Here is a 7,150-nt window from a genome sequence, read left to right as displayed (position 1 = left end):
AAATTGGCACTATCTACCCAAGAAACTGGAAGCAGTGATGTACGTACCCTATTCAAAGTGGCAGGGGAAAAGGAGTTGCTAACGATTTTAAAGAAATTTAACCTTAAAAATATCACATTCTTGATTATTCTGTGGCATTCCTGTTCTTCCCCAATAAATAAACTAAGCCTTAATCCATATAAAATAGATTTTACTAGAATGTAAGAACGCATGGGAAAGTATAAACCATTTACTGAAGGAAACTTGAACTTCCTATGAAATGGAAACAATTTGAGAGCAGAACATTAAGATCATTCATTGATTATATTCATTGGCCTTAAACATTTTATTTATGGACAGTCAGAAAAGATGGGAGAGGTGCTAGACATATCCCAGCCACAGTGTATATATTTCCATTATTGATGCTACAACCCAAGTTATTTTAAAGACGATTGGTGCCTTCAGCTCACCTTCTGCTTTTAATAAAAATAGCTTTTTCATAGAAAAAGTAATAATGGCTTCCCTTCATTCCTCCAGATTCGATTTTGCTGTAGACTTCAGTATTGGAGTAGGCACAAGGTATGACTTCCTAATGATTACTTTTATGCCTAGCCATGGCAGTAAAATCATACTCCTTTTATATATGTGTATATATATGTGTAAAATGTACCATATACTCTTTAAAGGTTAGGAGAACATTCCATGAGTTATTGATGTGGTGGAGATACACTACATACACTGTGTATGTGCTCCAGACATATGAAAGTCGGTGGAAAGACTATGATATTCCTCAGGGAGAATTGGATCAGGCTCCATATGATTAAAGAAATAGGTTAAACATTTCTGTTGCCCTAACTCACTGGATGTCAGGAATATAGACAATGATGTGGTTCAGTGTTTTTCTTTGGTTAAATTTCACTTCTTTATTGGACATCTAACACAAAGCCTCTGAGTACTTTCTAGTTACTGCAAAAGATTAAATGCTTACACCTGAAGAAAAGTCATCTGATCAAAGACTAGGAGAGACAAACAGTATTATCTGGCTAACTGGCTGCTCATGGCTTGGACGGGTGTCCTCTTCACTGGGTAAAGAACTGGCTGGATGGCCGGGCCCAAAGAGTGGTGGTGAATGGAGTTAAATCCAGTTGGCGGCCGGTCACAAGCGGTGTTCCCCAGGGCTCTGTGTTGGGGCCAGTTCTGTTTAATATCTTTATCAATGATCTGGATGAAGGGATCGAGTGCACCCTCAGTAAGTTTGCAGATGACACCAAGTTGTGTGGGAGTGTTGATCTGCTGGAGGGTAGGAAGGCTCTGCAGAGGGACCTGGACAGGCTGGATCGATGGGCCAAGGTCAGTTGTATGGGGTTCAACAAGGCCGAGTGCAAGGTCCTGCACTTGGGCCACAACAACCCCATGCAACGCTACAGGCTTGGGGAAGAGTGGCTGGAAAGCTGCCCAGCAGAGAAGGACCTGGGAGTGTTGGTTGACAGCCGCCTGAATATGAGCCAGCAGTGTGCCCAGGCGGCCAAGAAAGCCAATGGCATCCTGGCTTGTATTAAAAATAGTGTGGCCAGCAGGACTAGGGAAGTGACCGTGCCCCTGTACTCGGCACTGGTGAGGCCGCACCTCAAATATTGTGTTCAGTTTTGGGCCCCTCACTACAAGAGAGACATTGAGGTGCTGGAGCGTGTCCAGAGAAGGGCAACGAAGCTGGTGAAGGGTCTGGAGCAGAAGTCTTATGAGGAGCGGCTGAGGGAGCTGGGGTTGTTTAGCCTGGAGAAAAGGAGGCTGAGGGGGGACCTTATTGCTCTCTACATCTACCTGAAAGGAGGTTGTAGAGAGGTGGGGGTCGGTCTCTTCTCCCAGGTAACAAGTGATAGGACAAGAGGAAATGGCCTCAAGTTGCGCCAGGGGAGGTTTAGACTGGATATTAGGAAATTTTTCTTCACTGAAAGGGTTATCAAGCATTGGAACAGGCTGCCCAGGGAAGTGGTTGAGTCGCCATCCCTGGAGATATTTAAAAGATGTTTGGATGAGGTGCTTAGGGACATGGTCTAGTGGTGGTCTTGGCAGTGTTAGGTTTACGGTTGGACTCAATGATCTTAAAGGTCTTTTCCAACCTATACAATTCTGTGATTCTGTGATTCTGTGATCGGTGATACAATCCCTACTTGCCAAAAAAAGGGAGGAAAACCCCTCCATGGTAGAGATCTGGAAAAACTAAGAACCCCCAAAAATATTCGAAGAAAGATGAATCAGTTGAAATGAATATGACTTGCAGAGCACTCTGAGGGCAACAGTAGGACATATAGGTGGGAGATTTCCATTAGCATCCAGACCCAAAGCTGCATCTAACAGTCCTTGGGCTTTGCAGAGAAGGATCTTGCTGTAATGGGTGACACCAGTCTCACTGCCTGTGGCAGCACATATATGGTCCATCTAACATGTTGAACCAGCTACAAGTGTGCAGAGAAAAGGGATTCTTCAGACAATCTCAGGAGGTTCCTTCCAACCTCAACTGTTCTGTATTGCTGTGATTTATGCAAGCAAGTCTGAAATTTCTGCATTGTAGCACTGAGCAGCGGCTTCCCATCCAATTGGGCCTACCTTGAGACAGTGCTACATGGGTCCTGCTGTTAAGAAGATGATTTGCTGCTGGAGAATCACCTGAGTTGACAAAGCAACATGCTCCACTGCTTAGATGCCTGAAGGAAGTCCATCTAAGTGTAAGTCAGGTCTCATTTGGGCCTTTCTGTTGTTGAGGTTTGCTTTGCCTGTGTTGCCAAAGTTACAGCATCATGGAATAGTTGAGGTTGGAAGGGAACTATGGATCTCTGGTCCAACCACCCTGCTCAAAGCAAGGTCAGCTGGAGCAGGATGCTCAGGGCTGTATCTGGTTGAGTTTTGGATATCTCCAAGGATGGAGACTCCACATCCTCTCTGGGCAACCTGTTCCAGTGTTTGACCACGCTCACAGTAAAAAAGTGGGGGCTTTTATGTTTAAATGGAATTCCTGTATTTCAGTTTGCATCCATTGCCTCTTGTCCTGTCACTGGGCACTGCTGAGAAGAGCATGGCTCTGTCTTTTTCGCTTTCCCCATCAGGTATTTATACACATCAATAAAATCCCCCTGCATTTTCTCTTCTCCTGGCTAAACAGTCCCAGCATTCTCAGCCTCTCCCTGTGTGTCAAATGCTCCAAGCCCTTAATCATCTTCGCGTCCCCTCACTGGGACTCACTTTAGTATGTTGATGTCTCTCTTGTAATGGAGAGCCCAGTACTGGAAACAGTACCAAGATGTGTCACCAGGGCTGAGTAGAAGGGAAGGATCACCTCCCTCAACCTGCTGGCAACACTCTTCCTAATTGTCCTGGTTTCGGCTGGGATAGAGTTAATTTTCTTCCTAGGGGCTGGTATAGTGCTGTGTTTTGGATTTTAGTATGAGAATAATATTGATAACACGCTGATGTTGTGGCTGTTGCTAAGTGGTGTTTACACTACTCAAGGACTTTTCAGCTTCCCATGCTCTGCCGGGTGCACAAGAAGTTGGGAGGGGGCACAGCCAAGACAGTTGATCCAAACTGGCCAAAGGGCTGTTCCCTACCATAGGACATCAGTACATAAACTGGGGGGAGTTGGCCGGGGAGCAGCGATTGCTGCTCGGGGCCGGGCTGGGTGTTGGTTGGCAGGCGGTGAGCGGTCTTATCACTTGTTTTTCCCTGGGTTTTGTTCCTCTCTCGCTCTCTTGTTGTTTTCCTTTTCATTACAATTTATTATTATTTTTTTTTCTCCAGTTGTTAAACTGTTCTTATCTCAGCCTGCGAGTTTTCTTACTTTTGCTCTTCCGATTCTCTCCCCCACCCCACCGGCGGGGGGGAGGGTGAGCGAGTGGCTGGCTGGTGCTTAATTGCCGATGGGGGATAAACCACAACACTGCTGCAGCCCAGGAGGCTGTTGGCCTTCTTTGCTGCAAGGGCACATCACTGTTGGCTCATAGAATCATAGAACCATAGAATGGTTTGGGTTGGAAGGTAGCTTTTAACATCATGTAGTCCAACGCCCCTGCCATGGGCAGGGTCTCCTTTCACTAGATCAGGTTGCTCAAAGCCCCATACAACCTGACCTTGAACACTTCCAATGAAGGGGCATTCACGGTCAACTTGGTGACCACCAGGACCCCCGGGGCCTTTTCTGCAAAGCTGCTTTCCAGCTGGTTGGCCACCAGAGTGTACTGGTGCCTGGGGTTATTCCTTCCCAAGGGCAGGAGCTTGCATTTCCCTTTGCTGAACTTCATGAGGTTCCTGTTTCGCCATTTCTCCAGCCTGCTGAGGACACTGAGTGGTAGCAGAACCCTCTTGTGTAACAGCCACTCCTCCAAGTTTTGTATCATCTGCAAACTTGCCGAGGGTGCACTCTATCACATTGTGCCAGTAGGTCATTAATGAAGATGCTAAAAATCCTACCAAGCTGTGATTGTTTTAAAAAATGATCAGTCTGGAGGCAAGACACTTAGGACATGCATCCATAATCTGTGACTCTAGGGATCAAATAACACTTCACAGGCTCCTTCACAGAAGTCCCCAGACTCTCTTGCAGGGGGACCAGTGGCCTTAGCCCCCCCCAGTATGGTCAGGGTTGACAGTAGGAGCAGCGTCCACCCTCAAATAAATACACCCACAGCGCTGGGTCCACCTTGCGGGACACTGCAAATGGCAGGGCAGAGTGAACCCAAGCAGGCCCCCAGGGCCCCGTGATGATAACCAGCAGCGGAGGAGACTGAGAGCTGCACCTTGCATGTGTCAGAGAGACTTTTTGAGATGTTGAATTTTCAAGGCAGTAGAAATGTAGCTGGCGTGTTGGAGACAGGCAGCCAGTCACGGGGACGTTGAAAGTAAAGGCAGGGAGAGGAGGAGAGAGACAGAGGTGCATGCAGGCTTTTGAGCCCAGAGCTTGCTGGAGGGCAGATTTTGTTGGGGGGTATTCAGCTGCTATTTATTTCAGTTGTGAGTTTAGTGAAAATAAGCTTTTTTAAAAAAAATATTTTTTATAAATACACTTTTTTTTTCCTGAGTGCATACTTGACTCTTATTAGCAGTCTCTCATTCTAAGGGAAATGACCCTTTGTGGCTCCAAATACTGGCTAAACACTCAGACAAAAAAAAAATGGTTTAAACTGCTTAGGAAAATGAATAGGATGGAGGATGAAACCTTACTGAAAAATAAACTGTAAATGGTAGCCTCTTGCTATAAATCTGCTTCCCCAGATGATTTGCTTCACAGTATCCTCTAAAGACATTAGCAAATGCCAAGGACTTCATCTGTAGCTATTGGACACTGTGTCCTGCTGTCACTTGGCTTGGAAGCCCTCTGCCACACCACCCCTGTAGGAAGCAGGTTATCGGGTACCTTTCTCACCGGCCCTCTGGAATATTGCTCTTGGCGAAATGGCAACTCCTGACCTTCACTTTGCGGGAGGTGGGAGAGCATTAGCTCTTCCAGCCGCAGGTGTCAGGCCCACACGTGCTGTAATGATGTGACGGGAGAGTCACCGCTCCTGGGCGGAACGGGCTCAGTTTGTGTAAACCTGGTCTGGTGTGTTGCTTATGGCCTCTATAAATTTTAGGTCTTTTCAGCTGTAACTACTGTGCTTAATACTAAGGAGCTGTGAAATGCAAGGTGATTTCAGCAAAAGCCACATGGGGACGGAATAATGTTGGAACTGGGAGTCGGTTTTGTTCTGACTTGCGTGCAGAGCTGTGTCGGCGTAAGCCCCAGTGTGAGCACTTGGCAGGGAAATTGTACGAAAATGACTTGCCAGAGGCTTGCAGTTTACATTGTATACATTTCTGTGGTGAAATTTCATGCCTGCTAGCCAAGCCAACTTGTACTTGGCACCTCATCGGGAAGACTCCTCACAGAGGCACACCTGTAGCCTTCCTGAGACGCCTGTGCCGGAGCCTTTGCCATTGGCATCCCAGTTCTGCTTTTCATTCTGGGACACTCAGTGCCTTGGAGCATCATAGAGTCAAAGTGTCATCAAAAATGTCTTTTTGGCATTCCAGAGCGGTGTGATATTGCAGGGGTTTACATAATATAAGCGCTGAGCCTTAGAGCAGAAAAATCGTAAAGAAACTCCTTGTGGAAATGCACTTCTCTAACCTCCTTTCCCTCTCATGGCTTCTGATTAACCTAGATGGGGAGATGCTTTGGAAAAGCCAGAACGTATTAATAAATGGATTTGCATGCCTAATTTCTGTACCTAGTAATAAAAAATTTTCCCTGAAATGTCTAAAGGCTGACTGTACAATGGGAATTTTGCTGAACTAAAAATCACAAAAGGATCACTACTGGGGTCATCACTGAATACTCTGCAAAAGAGCAATGAGGTGTCAGGGGATAGAGCGCAGCACACTCTATGGAGAGAGCTTCTTCCCGTCCCCATGAGGTCGTGCGGCTGTCAGAGAGCATGCAGACATCCTCCGAGACAGTCCTAGGGGATTTCACGGTCTGCTTCCTACTGAGTCAACAAACAGAGTCCATCTGCAGAGCAACAGGGCAGGCATGAGCTCAGTATACAGGACAGAATCTCTTTATTAATGGAAGAAGGAGAATAAATAGCTTCTGGCTCGCTTGATAGTGCAGGACTTCTCACAGCAAGTCTCACAACTCACTGCAGGTAGCCTCCGAGATGGGGTCTTGTGTGCCTTGAAAGAATTGTTCCCCATAAGGGCTGTCTGTGGATGCGTCCCACACGTCGTCCCTCATCGTGATGTAATTCTCTGCCGGTGAGTCCTGCAACAGCTTGAGGGAAGAATTCGCCTCATTTAGCAGTGGTCTCCACTCCAGGTCTTCCAGTATTGCTCAGAACCACATGCAATTCAAAAGCTAACAGATGCCAACAGAAAGAGCAAAATAGGGCATTGCCTGCTGCGCCGCACCTCAGCATCACTGCTGGGTGTCGGTGAGGGTGCAGGGACCATTGCCCTGGGAGTGGTTATATATGCACAGTCCTTGCTTGCAAACAGCGGTGCGATGGGGGAGAAGCACTATGGTGAGCGTAGAGCCTTGTGCTGTGGGAACTCCTCTTGAGATTAAGGTGAAATACTGCGCAGGACCGTTCAAATTAGGAACAGAAAGAGAAGCACAAGCAGCAGCAATTGCCTTTTACTC

General features: G+C 46.8%; 1 long non-coding RNA gene across 1 annotated transcript in view; it reads left to right on the top strand.

The window, feature by feature from the left end:
- The first annotated feature begins 520 nt into the window (after positions 1–520).
- The window catches only part of LOC142406369 (uncharacterized), an 81,016-nt gene continuing 74,386 nt past the window's right edge, over positions 521–7,150 (top strand). The window contains exon 1 of the long non-coding RNA XR_012774558.1: positions 521–558. This is a non-coding gene — a long non-coding RNA (uncharacterized LOC142406369). The remainder of the gene's footprint in view (positions 559–7,150) is intronic.

Source organism: Mycteria americana, chromosome 2 (assembly GCF_035582795.1).
Source record: "Mycteria americana isolate JAX WOST 10 ecotype Jacksonville Zoo and Gardens chromosome 2, USCA_MyAme_1.0, whole genome shotgun sequence".
NCBI classification, from domain to species: Eukaryota; Metazoa; Chordata; class Aves; order Ciconiiformes; family Ciconiidae; genus Mycteria; species Mycteria americana.
The sequence above is the reverse complement of the archived record's forward strand: the minus strand, read 5'-3'. Positions and strand labels throughout refer to the sequence as shown.